The sequence below is a fragment of the Chiroxiphia lanceolata genome, chromosome 3 (assembly GCF_009829145.1).
Source record: "Chiroxiphia lanceolata isolate bChiLan1 chromosome 3, bChiLan1.pri, whole genome shotgun sequence".
Classification (NCBI taxonomy): domain Eukaryota; kingdom Metazoa; phylum Chordata; class Aves; order Passeriformes; family Pipridae; genus Chiroxiphia; species Chiroxiphia lanceolata.
The window spans coordinates 58,272,916-58,291,664 of NC_045639.1; the positions used below are offsets into that span (position 1 = coordinate 58,272,916).

General features: G+C 39.0%; 1 protein-coding gene and 1 long non-coding RNA gene across 4 annotated transcripts in view; one reads left to right on the top strand and one right to left on the bottom strand.

Annotated features, from left to right (window-relative positions):
• Positions 1-18,749, bottom strand: part of PDE7B (phosphodiesterase 7B) — a 176,360-nt gene that overhangs the window by 42,678 nt on the left and 114,933 nt on the right. The gene's annotated exons all lie outside the window — the stretch shown is intronic.
• Positions 1,581-17,079, top strand: LOC116783792. 2 transcript variants are annotated; one of them, XR_004355837.1, is made up of 4 exons: positions 1,581-1,766; positions 15,061-15,207; positions 16,246-16,401; positions 16,552-17,079. It is a non-coding gene; the product is annotated as an uncharacterized LOC116783792 (long non-coding RNA). The 2 variants fall into 2 exon arrangements; XR_004355838.1 differs by having other exon boundaries at positions 16,609-17,079.

Consider the following 18,749-nt stretch of genomic DNA (forward strand, 5'->3'; position numbering starts at 1 on the left):
TCAATCTGGTTTTAGTGGAAAGCTTTCTAGAAGAGGGAAATGTTGCTGCATAAAAGCAGCAAAGTGAAAAGTTTCCAGAATTACTGGAATTATATTTTATTTGAAGAGGTTGAATGCTTGTTCATGGTGATTTGTGCTTGTTTGGATTATTTTCATTTAGTTGTAATAGGGCTATAAATTTACTGTAAATTCTTGTTCGCAGAAAGCATTTTATAAGGATTTCCTCATGTGTATCAGTTCTTCAGTAAAAAGGACATTTCCTCTGAACAGACAACAGCGAGACTGATGTTAGGGGTTACAGAGACAGGATGACTCCTCTTCCCATCAGGAGAAACTGGGCCAGCCATCTCACTTCATTAACTTGTAAGCACTGAATTTTTAAACATGTAAACATTCCAAAACATGAAGTTTTCTGTGCCATACACTGCATGGATCTACTATTTCTGCTAATAGTCCTTATGAGCTAATAAGTAATGATTTCATCCAATGCTTTCTGCAGTTTTGTTTCCAAATGCTCTGCAAAGGAAGGTAACTGTTGGTACACCTTTTTTACAAAAAGGGGATAAAATGATGGCGTAGAAACCATAATTTCCCCTGTAGTGGTCCTACCCCATGAATGAATTATTTTTATTTATTTATTACCAGTCAACTACTTGAATTTCAGCTACTCAAAATTCTTTTTCCAGGCCTGCAAACGTTGCAGATGAGACATTTCACACATCCTCCTTTCTTAGTACTCTGAAGTGAATGGTGGTTCTTATGTTCAACATAAACTATCAGCACTGTTTGACTGTACCTGTAGCTCTAATTTCTGTCCTCCTTTACTGACCAAAATCCATACCACTGTTGTATCTTAGTCTCTCAAACAGAATAATAACCACTCCTTGTGCCAATCAGTAAAATGTAAGAAAGAGAAGTTGACAATCTTCATAAAACCCTTCTCAATACTGGAATTCTCCCGGTAAGTTTGTTTTTGCACTGATGCACACCCTATCTGGATATATGGGAAGATCCTAAGATCCACAGGTATGCCTTTAGCAGTTGTCCATGCTGACAAATGAACAAGTTAAATGAGTATTATACAGACACTTTTGAAATCCTCCCTTAAACCGTATCATATCATATCAACAACTCCGGTGAAAAGATTCTGAACTGAAGTATCTTGAGGCACGGTTCTCACAACATGCAGACTTTGGAAAAGTTCTTGCAGACAACTGAAATCCAAGAGGATGAGAAAACTGCCATAGAGAACCATATAACAGCAGTCATCAGAAATTCAGATACTGAAGCATTACCCACATTTCCCTCTTCACAGACCTGTTTGTTCTTGCATGAGCAAATGCAGAGCCTGCAATCTCTGACTGACAAAATGCCCAGTCAATTAGGACAGACAATCTTGCACGGGCTAAAGAAGGTAGCTTTACAACATGTCAATATGTTATAATGCACTGGAAACACTTTCAATTGTCTCTGAGTTTGATAATGAGCTATGAATTATTGCCTTAAGGTCAAATATATTTCACATACTCGTAGGTGTAAGTCAGTGGAGAGGAATAGCTCCCTCCGCCCAGTGACTAACACTTAAAGAGCCTGAATTACCTTTCAGAGATGCATGTTTTTGTCTTTGACTGCAGATGGAGTCTAAGATGCCTCTGTTCCTAAATTAGGTGCCACAATTATAAGCAGAGCATAGCTGGAGAAGAAACTGAGACCTCATCCATGAGGATTGTATTCAGACAGCTGAGACCACACCAGACCTCTTATCTGTAAGTATGCCTTTCACTGTGATTATCCCTGTGACTATTTATTTTGAAATAAATATAACAGATGCATGCACTTTTAGTTCCCATCAGTGGAGGCACACCCTCAAAACACGTACGTACTGTGTACGCACATCATCATGCGTAGTATTATTCCACAGCTCAGTTAAACTAAAATGACCATTTGCAATAGCACTCAGAGTACTGCTCTGGATAAAATGCAGTAACGTATCTCTTTGATATTACTGTGTGATACTTAACTTTCAGTATTTTCTAGACAAAAATACAAAAAATTATCTAAAAGTTTAAACCACAGGACATAAAGACAGAAAGAGAGCATAAGAACAGGCAAATCGCACAGCCTGCTTAATCACAAATTTTTCTTTTTGAAGACATGAGAAATTCAGATATAGGAGTTTACCAACACAAATTTTGCAAAATTCAGCCAATGGCTTTCACACGTAGATGAAAAGGACAAGTGTTGCTATCCAGCAGGAAAGAATAAAGAGTTATTGAACTAAAACTAGGAGACAGGTCTTGAAAAAAAGAATCCAATGAGAAAGCACAGAGACTTGTATAAATACAGCATTGTAAGTGCAGAAGACAGAAGTCATGTATCACTCCCTCCATACATGAAAGGCAGACCATCTTGACTTCGGTAAATATTTTCCTTGAACTGTATTGTATTGAGAAGGCCATCTACTATCTAGAGGGGCTGAACTCACTAGTAACACACGAAAATGAAAGCCTGGGAGAACAGGCATCTAGGAGAAGATAGGCTTCTGATTTTTTTGGGGTTTTTTTTGAGCGATCCATTTATCATTTCCACTCTTACCTGCAGTTTACAGTACTCACATGCAGTAGCATATGACTGACGACATCTTTAGAGTCTCACGCTGTTGTGATTCTGAATGAAAGCACTCTGGCTGAATTCAGGCTTACCATACTGCTGCTGCTCAGCATGGTTCAGGACAGTAAAAGAGGTCCTAGGACACTTTGCTGGATCAGGAAACCAGACTTACAGCAGACAGGATCCTCTTAGAAAAGTGGATATTACCATTTCTAGTTCTAATGCTAAGAACCACTTGTTTGTATTTTGAAGGTTTTATATTGCATTATTGGTGGGGCATTTTGGCATTTCTGTCTCCAAATATTGATCACTGACTTTCCAGGGAAAGTGGATAATAACATAGCTAGGGAACTCAACTGTTTTGATAATCTTGTCTTCCTAAATGGTTTGATAGCCTGTACATTGCTCTGTATTAGAGGATGGGACCTATGCTAACAGAATCAGGTTCTTGCATTGCTATCATTCCTATTGCTCTAGAGCCCTGCTGGCAAGTGGCAAAACTTACTGGTTTTCTTACAAATGGAACTGAATCATAAATAACACTTAAAATGAAAGGATACATCTTGAGATGTTAAGAGCTGTAATAGAAGTAATAACAGCCACAGTATAGTCTTAGCAACAGGTAGTAGGTTGCATTACCATGGCAACTTTGAAGATAATGTCTTACTATCATGCTACTCCCATCTCTCTCCCAAATAAATTACAGCATAAATAAAAGCACATTACTGGTTATTCAGTTAGTAATTTTTTTATTCTAGTCTTCAGCTAGGCTCCCAACTACTGAAATAAGCTTGTATTTAATAAAAAACTTGTAAGATGTACACTTTCAATTCCAAGTCACTAGGCTTTCATTTTGTATAAAAGAAAAGGCACGAAGGACCTGTTTTTTTATTCAAAACCAATGTCAAAACCAGTGCCAATAGCATTCAGATCTCTACGCCCAGTCCATCAGGGGAAGCTACTTCCATTGTTATTCCCCAAAGATAAGGATTTTCTTCACTCGTACATATATCAGGACCCTAAGTTATCCCAAACATAAATTACATTTTCTTAACTGTAATAGCATTCTATATATAGATGCTCTTTCAGAGACACCTTTGTATTTGCCTATGTATTGCAACTTAACTGAGTTCTCTCAAACACTTACATCTTGTATTATTACATGGATTTCTGATTTGAGCATTGTCAATGCTTTAAATGTTTCCACTGTGAAAACACAACCAGACTCCTTGAATCTACCAGTGAGAGTTTTGCAGTTGAAGAAGAGATTCTTTTTCAGCAGAAAGCATGGGTAATTGTAAAGCATTTATTCAACTAAGTTTGTTCTGCCTTCTATTATTTTGCCTTCTCATTTCTCACCCACTAAAAATATTTGTTAAGCGATCTTTTAAATTAATTTTATATTTTTTTATTCTACAATTTCCTCAAGAACCATTGTTTGCAAGTATGTACATTTTATGGGTTGCATTGACTGAGCCACAAGGTATCATTCTCATTTTCTCTTAAGGTACTGTTATGTAGAAAAGCAGAAACTGGTTGATGTTACAATCCATGGATATCTAGCATAGTCATTGACTAAAATTTGGCATATTATATATACTTCATTTATGTAAAGTAACAATGGATATAATGACATAAATATTAATTGAAAAATGCTGCTAATTCCAAAGTGGAATGGAACAAATGGAGTTTGTTTTCTTTTTAAATTGTTCAATAATTTGATATTAACTCTTGTTTCTGAGAGAGAAAGAGAGCGCGCGCTTGGAATTAAAATGCAGGATGACAACCATAAGCCCTGAGCTCATTTCCTGATTTCTTATGGAACAAATTGTTTTCTTTTCATGCTTCAGTTTTCCACTTCTGTGTTTTGTTTGTTCTGAGTAGACAGCAATTTCTCTAATGCAGGGCCTCAGTAATTCAACACCATTTTCTACCTGCAGTCCTGGTTCTGGTTTCTACATCACCACAATTCAAACACTAATTATCTCTGTTTTTTGTACAACCAACAGTTAAGTTAGACAACACAGAAAGAAAATGAATGCAGAGGATTTTACTCATGCCATCAAATCAAAATTTGCTTTCAACTCTTTAACAGTACACTTAAGAAAATTTCCCTCTATTTCCACAGCTTTGCCCACAAGATTTCTATACCCTCTCTTTCCAATTAAACCACAAATCATACGGGTTTAAAACTATAAGTAGTAACACAGCAATTGCCATTATAGCAACACATCACCTACATTTGGAACACCTACCATTAGCCAAAACCTAAAGTCTATCAGTATTTTAACAGAATGGCAGTCAGCCTGTGGAGCCAAGTAGCTAAAGCTCAAGATCTTTTGAATTTGCTCCTTTCTGATTTTTATCCTGGAATCGCATGGCTGCCGTTCACCTCACACGGGAGGAGATTCAGTCTCTGCTGATTCAGTCTGCCTCCCCGTATCTAATGCATGGTGCTTGTACAACTCTTTAAGTACATAGCCAACTTTAGAGATCGTATACAATGCAGTAAATTAGTCTCAATCTTATGCATCAACCACAGGGTGATACTTCCTTGTTCATCTCTGCATGTTCTTCATCTCCTCTCTTCCAATTCCTCTCTGTTCTATACATAAATACATATATATATGCACATATTCCTAAACCATACGTGACCCTTCTTCTTCCCTGTCTTTGACTCAGTGGTAATTCAGCCTCCCCTCTACTTCCTGCCTTCTCCTAAGGCTGGAATACTGCCTGGTGGTGTTGCACCCAGTCCAGCAGCACTGGCCACTTATTCTTCCCGATGGGACTCTTCCAGAGTCTTCACGGCTGGGAGGGAGCAATGAAAGGGGGAAGGAGGAGGAGGAAGCACTGAGCTTTGGCTCGGCAGCACAAGGAGGTGCCTGTAATATCTTGCAGAGAACTACTCACGACCTGAAGCTTTGCTCTGATTAAAAGCTTTGTGTACACAGGAGACTGCAGGAACAAATGTCTGAGGTTACCGATTTTTGTTTGTACATTATATATTGCAATAATTATTTTTTTTTTGTATTCAAAAGCAGTATCTATGGCAAAGAGCTGTAAATATTCTTTCTTATTGGTTTGGCATTTGGTTTAGTATCTCCGGGGAACATAAAAATACCTCCATAACTCAGTGAATCATTGATCATAAGGCAAGAGAATTTTGTCCAAAATAAGCACAGGTAACCTTAGCATTATTTGCTTATTCAAGATGAGTATTTCCTTAGATAGTCCACATTTTATCATGCAATAATTCATAATAAAAATTATTATTTTAATTAAAAAATAGATGCATATAATTGTAGATAATACAACTATTTGGAGTGGAACCTTTTCCATTTTCAATAAAACTGCATCAAGTAGAAGCTACTACTGTTTGGAAAATACTTCTTCTGTTACACCGTATTTTTCAAATAATTAACCGGATCTTAAAAAAAAAAAAAAGAAAGAAGAAAGAAAAACCAAATTATCAGATCCAGAACCCTAATCTGGCTAGAATTTAGCAAATATGCTATCGCTTGCAAATAAGCAAATCATTGATCTGGACCATCCTTGCTCTGTATTATGCATTTTAAAATTTAAAACTTCAGAAAAAGGTAGCACAGGAGAAAGTTCTAGATCAATCTCATGTTACTCAAATATTAGCCTAGTCTCTGTGTCCCATTCACTGTTATGGTTCAGTTGCCTTAAATATCTATTTCTAAAGTACAGTTAAACAGCAGTTTACTTTCTTTCTTCATGGTACATTCTTAAGAAAGATAAGCATGAGGTGGCTCAAAGAAAAATAATTACCTACATATTTCTGTAATTACAAAACACTTGATAAACACATCTAATTAGGTGCTTCCCATGGGCAAAGACTGGTATTTCCCCAGAACTTGTTTCTGTGTTTCCTGGAATGGCTGACCCCCGACCATGACAACAAGCAGCAGGAGCAAGTGGCATTTGGGCTTCTTCCCCATCTGGCAACCACAGCTTTGCTGAGCCCAGCAAATGTGCAAGCTGCTACCAGAGAGCTTCTGCCCAACTTCTTAGGGTGAATATGGGGCTCTACCTCAGCTCTTTATTCCAGAAACTTTATCATCTGAAAGATGATAAGAGCAACTAGCAAGATATGCAGAGAGGGTTAAACATGGCTTACTGTAACCCATTTCAAGGATCCTTAACATCACCATCTTCCCTCATCCCATAATTATGTACACCGAGTCTTGATTTCACTTTGACAAACAATACTGTCCCATAAAGGACCTGCAACAAACATCACCTTTTGTGAGGAAAGGCCAAGCATACCTGAGGGGAGGGAAATTCTGTCTTGCCCTGGAAGCTAATGGATTGTGCTGGACCTCTTGCTCAGGAGGATGGACAGAGCAGGGGAGGGAAAGAATTTTTCTCCTTCCTCCTACTCTGTACCTATTTCCACAAAAAGTGAAGAAAAAAATCTGGCTTTCAGACAGTGAACTACTTGCTGCTCAACCTTAATACACGTTGGATTAATAATCTTCCAAAACCACCATGAAAGGACAAAACCATGAATCCACATTCTAAAAATTGTACTACTGATTAATCTGCTTATTGTCCTAATCCAGCAGTCTCCACTTATGAACAACTGCACTGGAGTTATACCTAAAAACCAGATCTGCAATTCAGGCCCCTCGTGGCACAAACCTTGCCAAAGTTTTATTTACTGTGTCAGAATCAAGAACCAAGAGGCATATGCAGGCACCCCACACCGAAGGAAGCCAGGGAGGAAGCTTCCTGGGGATGCTGGCAGTCCAGGGCATGCCGGCACCATACCCTTTCTGGAAGCCAAAAAACACTGTAAAAACTTCCTATTTCATGTCTTCCAATTACTTCATCCTTTACGAAGTGTCCTTAGCAAATATATTTAATTTTATAACTTTAAGGCTAGCTTTATATTTGAAGTTTCCACTAAAAGCCCTGTGCATTTAATCCCTGGTTTTAGCTAATAGAGAAAACCAACAAAACCAAACTAGCAACAAAAATATTAACATTTCAGACTTCTTTACATGAGAAATGCCTGGTCCTCTGATGGACAGCATACACGGTAACACTGCCTTTCTCCACAACTAGGGCTGAAAACAGAAGCTAGGCTTTTGTCTCCTGTGTTTTAACATACTCTTAGGAAATTCAAATAATTGCTCAAGTCTTTCAGAAAGAGGGAGAAACTGCAACCTAAACCTTTTAATTCAATAATCAGACACTTTTGTGGGTGGAGGCAAAAAATACTGCAAGAGATGTTATTATAAATCCCAAAGGAACAATAAAGTATGCAAACAGTAATTTAATTTTGTTTTGTCTCAAAATTTACCTTTCAATTACAGCTTAGTAACCCAAGAGTTCTTTCTTAGATATTCATTGAACAGATCCTTTTCTGAGCAATCCAGCTGCTCAGGCTCCTCCTAAAATAATATTTTAAAGGAGAAAGCACAAGACAGCACTTCAGTATTTATTCTTCACAAACCCCTGTAAATTCCAATCAAGAGTAACTCTGGCAGAGACTTTTTGGCATGTGCATATGAAGACACATAAAAAAGATTTCTTGACTCATGCTCTTGTGTAATTCATACTAAGCAGAGGTGGGTTTTTTTCCTTTTGTTGGTTTGGTTTTTTTCCTTTGTTTTGTTCTGGGAATTGCAAGACATAACACAGAAAAAGCAGTAAGATTGCTCTCTTTTTCTTCAAAATGGATTAGCTTGAAGTAACATTCAGAAAAAAGTTTTGGTTTTCCTAGACTCTACTTTAACAGTATATTCAGCAGCTAAGGGTTTCCAAAGAAAAATCAAGATCTGCATGAAAATAATCTTAACTAGTTGGACTCTACTTCCAAATGATATCTAATATAAATGTTCTTCAAATTAGGTTATGAATGTATTACACAAAAGCAATTCAGAAACTGCTAGAAAACTTACAAGAAACTTCACTCCCCAAATATTTGTCTGACTCACAAAACCAGTGAAACACTGTAGTGGTTTGGACTTTGTTTTCCCCCAGAGGATAAGAAAAGTGGTAGACCCCAAGGGGTGGAAACCCCTGGAAGTTTTGAAATTCTGTCCAATGAGCGCTCCTGCAAAAATGTAAACATACCACAACCAAGGAAGAGAAGAGTTGTAGTTTTAGGTTAGAAGAAGTAGCCATGTTGTGAGCCACGAGAGGAAGGGGCTGTCCTTCTTTCCCTCCTGGACTTTTATTTGGAGGGGAGAAGAGATCTGATCCATTGTAGATACTATATGTCATAGCAGAGATAGCTAAGGTTGTGTATAATGTATTGTAGTATTTATTTGTACAGTCACTGTAATATATTCCCTTTCCCCCACTTTGAGTCTGGTTGTGTTTTGTCTGGAAGAACCCATCTCACATTAGGTTGAGATGTGGGAGGGGGAATGGAAGTAGAGAATTGGATTTTGGGCTATCTCAAACCATGACAAACACTTAGCTAAACACTTGAAATTTTTGAAAAAGTTAAATTTTAATTTGGTTCTATGCTGAAAAGTCCATGAAGATCTGTAAGAATCAGCTCATCATTATCACACTACTGAATAATGTCATAAAATTTTGTCTATAGTCATAAAACTATAGACTAATACCAGATGTATATTACTGGGAAAAACACCGTACTCTGCTAGTTCCCAAACAGGTGTAAGCAAGTTAATGTCCACTGTATTCACGGATATTCAAACACAGATCCTATATCAACTACATGGCAAAAAACACTGATTATAACTCTACCAGCAGACAGAAGCGGGCCTAAAATCCTAACAAAGGATGCATATTCGAGTTCACCTTGAAGTAAGCCTCCTGTTTCTTCCTCCCCAATACCAACAGCTGACTAATTCTCTCTCCAGAATGCAACACGATCCATTGCAGCAGGAAGGGATTGGTGTAGAGAAAAATAAATCGATTCTTCCGGTACCATCTTATTTGTGTAGAAACTTCACTGCAGTTGTGAGCTTATACTTCAGATTAGTTGTTTCAGTATGAGATGTTCCTATTCTCTCTGTTTTTATGAAATAAAGCTCAGCAAATATTTTTTTTCCCCAGATATAGGAATGACAGTTTTTCACTACATCTCAGGTTTCAAGTACTGGTGCCTTCAGTCCCTGTGTTGGTTCCTGCAGTTGATCTGAGCTCTGCTGACCCATCTCCAGGTGCCCCACCAGCCATGGATGCAGAAAGATCTTGTGCAAAAGGGGTAGTGGAGGTGGCTACAAGTGGTTACTCCCCACATAGGAGTTGAACAGCCTGCTCTGCTTTTTCACCTGAAAAGATTAATCTGATTTTCCTGAACTGACTTTGTATATAAAAGGGGCAAATAATTTCAACTCTATGGAAATGGGATTCTGGAGGTGACAGTCACCTTCCCATTCCTTGATCACCTCTGTGTTGGTCTGGGGAAGTGTTGGAAAAGGTTGGGGAAGAAAGGAAAAGGTTGTCCTGAGCCTTCCACACAAGGAGCAGCCCATGCAGTGCTCCCCCAGGCCCCTAGAGGAGAGGTAGCAGTCACTATTCCCTAATCTTTCATTTTCAGAAACTGACTGCTTCTGCACTTAGATGCTGCAGTCTTCAGATACTGCAGGAACCACTGGGGTCAGTGAAAGAATCTAAGAGTTGGTGCAGTGTGAAAACAAACTCAGGCAAACAGGATCCTATCATAATTATAAAGACAAGCTATTCTGTTTGCATAATACTAATGAGTCCTGAAATTTCAGATCAGAAACTGAATTGGAAAGTGCAGCTTGAAAAAATCCCATATATCTAAGACCTCCATCCAGTAGCCACAGAACTTCATCTCCTGAAAACAAGCAGAGAGAACCTCAGACAGTCATGTCACGCTGCAAGGAAATCCACCAGAGACCAATACACTTTTCAAATAATAGATACAAAATTCATTTACTATAGTTTTTTCTTCCCTAGTCAGGTAAAAACCTGAAGTGGAACAGAAAGAAACTGCAAAAGATTGAGGTTAATATATATTTTCTAAAATGAAATATATGTAACTGTGAATAAGAAGTAAGCCTTGTTTCCATTTTCAACATATGCATACAAAGGAAAAATACTATATTATACGCTAATATCTGGAGATATTAGTGAAGATGGAGAAACTGAACTGTGTTTCAGCAAATCATGGGTTTTGGCAGGGTAGGAAATTATTAATTTGGGCAGTACCCTATCTAGCAGCTGTAAAAGGTAGGATATCTGATTTTCTTTCTCTATAAAATGAGCTTCTCAGAGAAAAGCACAGGTATCTAAACCAGAGTAGTACAGAGACTGTTATTTGAGTTTCTTTCACAACTAGAAGGTACTGGAAGAAGAATCACCTTTGCCAACAACCTTTGTAGCATTACTTAAAATCATCAGAAAATGTGCATGATCATAAAGAAAAACAATAGTCACAGAGTATTGTAGTGGGTTTCTGTGGCTGGGTTTTGGTAGCAGGAGGGCCTACAGGGGTGCCTTCTGCTGGAAGCTGCTAGAAGCTTCCCCTGTTCCGTGGAGCCAATGCAGGCCAGCTCCAGGATGGACTTCCTGCTGCTGGCAAAGGCCAAGCCAATTAGAAGTAATAGTAATGCCTCTGTGATAACATATTTAAGAACAGAAAGATTGTAGCACAGAAGAAATCACAGCTACAGACGAGCGGAGTGAGAACATGGGAATAACAATGTAGACACCAAGGTTAGTGCAGGAGAGTGAGGAGTGCTCCAGGCGTCGGAGCTGAGTCCCCTGCAGCCCGTGGTGCAGACCATGGTGGAGCAGCTCTGCCCCTGCAGCCCATGGAGGACCATCGGGGGGGGGCAGAGACCCACCTGCAGCCCATGAAGGATCATTGGGGTGTGGAGACCCACCTGCAGCCCATGAAGGAACGCATGCTGGAGCAGGTGGATGCATGAAAGAAGCTGTGACCCCATGGGAGGCCCAGTATGGAGCAGGGTCCTGCCGAAGACCTGCAGCCCGTGGAGAGGGAAGCCCACGCTGGAGCAGGTTTTTCCCGGGTAGGACTTGTGGCCCCTGTGGGGGACCCACATTGGCACAGCTCATTCATGAAGCGCTGCACCCCATGGAGGAGTGACCCACGGGACAGCAGTTTGGGAAGAACTGCTGCCCGAGGGATGGACTCAGGCTGGAGAAGTCCATCAAGGACTGTCTCCCGTGGAAGGGACCCCATGGGAGCAGGGGAAGGACTCCTCTCTCTGAGCAGCAGCAGAAACAACAACTGACCATAATCTCCATTCCCTGTGCCCCTGCACCACTGGGGGGGAGGAGGGAGAACATGGAAGGAAGAAGGGGTGGGAGGAAGATGTTTTTAAGACTATTTCTCACTCTTTGGCTCTTATCCCGTTAGTAATAAATTTAAGTACTATCCTCACTTGGAGTCTGTTTTGCCTGTGAAGGTAATCAGTCACTGACCTCTCCCAGTTCTTATCTCTACTCAAGAATTCTTAGCTGTTGTTTTTCTCTCTCCTCTGTCCAGTTGCAGAGGGAGAGAGTAAGAGAGCAGCTTTAGTGGGTACCTGGTATCTGGCCAGGGCCAACCCACTACCAGTACAAATGCTTTCTTTACACTACGTTTAGGAGAGAGCAGAGGGAGTGGGGGGAGATCAAAAGCAACTATTCTATTCTTTCCTCACTGTTCAGAACTTCTTTCCTTGATACTTTTTCTCTGCGATTTTATATGCTAAGTCTTATCATATTTTTTGTTGAAATAAATTTTAGCTTTCATGAAATCCTATGTCATCTAATCATTAGTGGAGCAGGCTACTATTAAATATGAGAATTTTTCTACAAATATTGACATTACATACAGTAAAAATAAATGTACGGATAAAATCCTCTTAACGTGATAGGGTATTTTCAAGTATCTTCAGAGGATTTCACATCCTACTCCTTGAAGGACAATATATTCCCTGACCAAAACAGTCTTACACATTTGATAGACTCTCAGAAGAAATTCCTTAACAATCTTAATTCTCTAATCTTATCAACAGTAAAAAATATATTCAGTTTACTGAAAGCTCTTTTGCACATCCAAGAAAGCTTCATCTCTACCAATTCTTCAAAGGCTTTTATTATTTTACACAGTACAATAAACCTTCAGTAAGACCTTCTGTTTTATTGTCACATCCATATGAATGCTTATGCTACTGAAAGAATTTGAGGGGGGATTTTCCCCTCACAATTTTATTTTTTTTCAAAATACCAGGCACTTAACATTTCAGATTTATCATAACTAGTTTTATACTCAAATACTGCCAGTGATATGTGTTTGCTTTTGTTTTTAAGAGTAAAAGTCTTAAACGTCATCTGCCTGGCAAGCTATCTGCTCCATCTGTGAGCAGCCCTTCAGTTTGCAAGTTCCTGCCTAATTGCTGCAGACAGATGTTGTCCTGCTGTAGCTATAGACATGTGGAGGCTCCTGCCATGTTAATTAACCAGCTTAAAGATATTCCTTTCACTAGTTCAGAAACCTAAAAACCCTTATACACAGCAGAAATGCAAGGTCTCACCTCCATTTTCTTTCCTAAATGCAATGTTTCTATATATCCCCTCAGTTGCTCAGTGGCATTTAGTCAGAAGATCCCCAGATAACTTATATGTTATTATTTTGCATTGTATAGTTCATAGTAGAGCTTTTCTATTATTATATGAAATTTTTTCCTCTACCATGAATCCATACTGCTCTGGATAAACAAATCTAACATGTTACTAGTCTGTCAATACTAATGAGAACTCATCAATTCCTATGAATGAAATATGTAGAGAAGACAAGCAGTCTCTTCTTTTAATAGTATTACAAATATCTTTGCTTTCTTCCAGGAGGAGGGAGTCTCTCCCCCTTAAGGGCATTGATTAAACAACCCTTGTAAAGAGTTTGCTAACTTTTTTGTGCGCTGCTTTCTGTAGCTATCAGCCAACTTGACTGATCAAGGGCTCAACTCGTAACCTGCCTACTGCCTTTTCCCCCCAACACAGAATGCTTAGAAAATAGTTCCCCCAATATCTGGGGGAGAGGGGACTGCACACAGCGGCATGCCTCATGTTCTCAGGTATCTTCTGCAGACCACTCTATAAATGCGTGTCTTATAATGTCAGAATATTACATCTCTCAGCTTCATATAAAGGTTTTTCATCCCTTCAACAGTTACTGAAATAATTTTTACTGGCTTATCATTTCTACCATAATTTACTATGCCCTTGCCCTCTTATACTATCTTCAGGACATCAATCCACTCCTTTCCTAAACATAGACATTAACCTGGCCAGTGCTTATATAAACCTGTTGAACATCACCAAGGAATATCACCTACTACCAAGTGTGGTAGGAATTTCATAGATGAAAACCGCTTTTATTTCTCTGACGTGAGAGGGAACCATCATCAAGGTTACTTTTCCACTGTCTTCAATAAGGCCTCATCTTCCTTTGCCTCTCCTTTGTCTTTTCACCTTTAAATATATTATAGTAAGGAAGGCCAGGTGAGTTACCTTTGTTAGCCAATCAGTTATAGATCTCATCCACTTTATCATTTCCTCTTTTCTTTTTTTTTTCCTTCTTTACCCAACATGTGGAAATTTAGCCTATCATGGTGACATATGTTTAACCTCTCCTCACCCAAGCAGTGGTTTCTTTTACAGATATTTTTGGGCAATTACTCTGAGAGATCAGCATCATAGTATACTTGCCAGAAACTACTTTTCTCCAGAGTAACCTATTAATGCACAGCAATGATATGTGACTTCTCTAAAGGCTATATTGACAAACCAAGTGGCAATGTTGGCCATGAATTAAATCAGACCGGTATAGCATTTCAGTAGCCAGGTGCCTGAACAGTCCTCCAATGGGAAGAAAAGCAAAGCTCAAAGAAAGATAAATATAAACATGTATTTACACACATTTAAAATACACTTTAATGTAAAAAAAAAAATTTAAACAAATTTTAAAGATTTTTAACATGTGATGTCTCCCACAGCAGTGAATTGATGAGGTAGTCAAAATGGTTTCTGTGTGTATTTTATCAAGGAAAACAAAGGTTTAAACACTGCAAATATTTCAGGAACATGCCCCTTTCCCAAAACTTTTTTACCTGTAATAACTTAAGATGAAAGAGTTTCACAAAAAGACTGAAATTCGGGAAATAAACTTTCCTCTCATTCTCTTGTTTATACTTATATTCACTGGGAAAACAGATGTTTGGGGATTAACTGAAAGAAAACATGATTTTTTAATGTGACTAGTAGTTAAGATCATAAAATATGCGAGTTTTTTTAACTACCATCGTTAGAGGTTGCTTTCCTTTGTAAAGCCTTCTACAAATGGTCAGACAGATCCTGACCAGTCCAAAATACAGGAAGAACACCAGACTTTTCCTGTTAATGAATGTAAACTAGGCTGAGTTCATTCTTACGCAGCTGTTAAATATAAAATCCATTTCACAGATGGTGCACCAATGCTGGAAACTGAAACTGTCTTCTGAGAATACATTAAGTCCAAACTCCTTCATATCAAACACTGCTCATCCTTTACCTGACTATTAATTAAAAGAACTAATTCTGCACTTCAGAAAAAAGGCAGAGAACAAGCAGGTAAGTGCTGTGCCCAGGCAATTGCAACAGACAAACAAATGAAAACAGTCATGATCCCCAAATGTGACTTGTTTTAAAGCAAATTAATGTTGACACTCAAAAAGTCCCTGTATTTATACTCATGTCACTAAATGATCCTACAACACAGCTTTGAGTTTCCATGACACAAAAATCACTACAACATGCAGATTAAGGTGCAGGGCTGGATCTGAGTTTTGGGATTCTTCTAATGACATCTAATGGAGGGGGCAGGTCCTGGTTCTGGGCTTCAGTCCACAAATAGGCCATGTCCTAGTGCCACTTTATTTTTCCACTTGGACAGAATAAAAGGCAAGTCTAATTGTAGGTGTAATTGAAGCCTTCCACCCATCGAGTCAATGCTCACTGCTCTATAGTAATTCTTCATGATCTGTAAGGCAGAGGCAATAGACAAGAGGCATTAACCAAAACTCACTCATAACTAAGGAAAGTGCTGATACAGAGAACTGAAAAATCAGATGAAAATTAACCAAATAGCTGGGGCAAACAGCATTATGTCCTTGAAGCAAATGAGCATTCATCTAGCATTTATTCCATCTTCATAGTCTATGAATAATTATCTCTCACTAGAGTTTTGAACCTCAAATTACTATATTTCATTAAACCTTCTCAGACTTTAGTATAAATACCACTGTAGAAATAGGATGCCTTTCCTCTAGGAGAGGTATTAGTCTTGAGGAGGTCACATTGATAAGTAGAAGTCACTTTGAAAAAGAACTTACACATTGGTTGAGGCAAGACAGCAGACAGCAGTCAGCATATAGGACACGGATCCTAAATGGCTGCAATGTACTCAAAAGGTTACTGAACAACTGCACAAAATGAAACAACAATGCACACAGCACACCCAAACTGTGAAGCAGGCACAGAGAATGCTGCCAGTACAGATAGCTGCTTCAAAAGATGTAAATGCAAACAAACACCCTACTGTCTAGGACATGATGTCTTGAGTGTGTGATGGCTAATGTGGACATCTTTAAAAATATATCATTTTTTTAGGTACGAAAGATGCTATGTAATTACTCTTCACGGCTCTGCAGCAGGTCCAACATCCTCCTTCTTTGTGTGAAAAATCTATTACAATCGACTCTGAGGCTCATAATTGTCTCCATTAGTAATGATTTACATGATATTACAGTGTCACTGAATGTCAAGGTAATTTTCCCATTTTCTTTCTTCGACTCTTTTAGAAATTTTAGTTTTAAAAGAGTACTACTGCAAACATGTTCTAACAGAGGAGACTGATAAAGAAAAACACATCCTAAAGGACATGAGACAGTAATTTTGTATATCTTGTCATTACAGAATTGACCTTATTCAGTTTCTAGCTATGAAGACTTTGTATTTCTTTTTTCACCCAAGGAAACATCGTGAGGAATGAAGAATTCAGTTTTCTGATATGACAATGGCACCAGGACAGGGTGGAACAATCTGTCACTCTACTTGGAAACCTCGATAACGTGATGCTTTTAATTCACACAGCTTCAGTGCTTCTTAAAAAACTCAAAGTTAATTTCATAAAAGGATTTCTGAGGATTACATGCCAAACTGGTTTTGGCCCTGCAGGCCTGAAAACTGCCAGAAGAGAATAGGCCTCCAATTCCAGCTGCAAGCCTGGAGGAGAAACAGGCGCTGGAATTGAGGCGCCTCCCACACCACTGTGCTGTTGGAAGGCATGGTGCACTGGTATATGACATGGCAAGCTGGCAGAGCAGCATGGAGTGAAAAATCATGGCTGTACACATGCCTGTGAGACACTGGACCCAAAAGAGATGTCGTATAAGCATTCCTTCATCAAAGGAGTTTGTTCTAGGTTACGTTGGATAGACCTGAGTCTGGTACGCTCTCGGTGGGTGTGACTGATGCAGCTGCACGGTGGTAACGACAACAGACTTGTTAAGAGTGTCTTCTCAAGACCTAGAGACCAAGCTATGTCCTGCATTTCTGCATCTGACAAATATAGTCAAAGTTACTATGTAGTCACTGACTTTTAATTACGGAAGATTAAGATTCAGAACGAAACTCAATATGAGGAGTGGTTCATAATGCCAATTTAGACACTGGAAACTGGAAGTTGGAAAATACATAAAAGGTATGAAGAATGTACTGGCTGACACCAATTGGACCACTGCTTTTAAAATTGTTCCTAAAGCAAATTTATGAAAGCATAAGTGAACTAAAAAGGAATAAGATCAATGAAAATTGCCCTGGGCAGATTTGGTTTCATTTGAATAATCCATCTTTCTTCCAAACACAAGCCTCATTGATTATCACTACAGAGGAAACCTGTTTCCTTTAAAAGTAATTAAGAGCAAGTTGGTTTGTGTTTACTTCTCCATAGCCAAGTCTCCACATCGTACAACAACCACTATCATTTACACTATTATGTGAACCTCTCAGGGTGATTAATAGGGAATTTTGAGGGCTCTGCTGGCCCAGAGGATGATGCTCTGTTATTCCTGAGGATCACACTGAAGATCAGGACAGAACCACTCAGAGGGAGCTAAAAGGGAACAGCTGCAGCCACAATGACCACGCTGTGACTGAACAGAGCAATTCACTCCTAACAGCTCCATGCTGTCTGCAACAAGCTATCAAGAGCAGCACAGTCTACTTGGAAAAAATATTCATCTGTCAAGTAGTAATTTTTCAAATAAGATTAAAGAAGCAGTTCTCAGAGCCTTCAGACTATATCAAATGTTGTTTGTCCCTAACAACCAAAGTGGGGAAAATCCTGTGATACTATTCTCTACTGAGGAGGGAGACCAAGAGAAAAGCAGAAGGCTGTTTTAAGCTGTAATTCATTACAGATTAGAAAAGCCCAAACCACTCCCCCAATCCACAAAATACAAAAATTATAAGCCTCCAACATGGTAGAACATATCCTTAACGCTTTAGCATGTGGAAGGAGAATACCATTTATGCAGAATAAGGAAACTGCCCAAAACCATGGTCAACAGTTACACATACTGAGTATTAGGAGAGACATCAAAATAATGCTTCAATTGCTAACTACTTCATGAGAAGTGGCAGACAGACATAACTCAGGTGAGTTTTGTTCTTCCTTTTGTTTTTTCTTTTTTCTTTTACTTTTTCTTATTCTTACTTTTCACCATCACACCAAAGAAAGAACAGTTGCACAGGTCAAGAAATAAAAACACTGGCCAAAAAGCAAACCTTCAGACCCTCTGAGCTCTACTAAAAATTTTTTTTGCCAAAATATTACAAAAAAAAAAAACCTTTGTAAGGTGTTAGGCAGAAGTGGGGCAAATTAGTTGTGTACTGTGTTGGGTGTCACTTAATGTTGGGTCCTGCAGCACCAAGCTCTCCTCCAAGAACTCAGGCAGGACAAAAAGGAAGGAGGGGGAAGGACTGCTCCCTCTCCATACAACAACAATGGGAAGGGGTTGGGATAAGCAGCAAGAGCTGTATTTGCCTGCCCTCTGCTTCGTTCGTTTATGCTATCAGAGCTGCTGGGTGCTGGCAGTGGAGTAGGCTGAGGG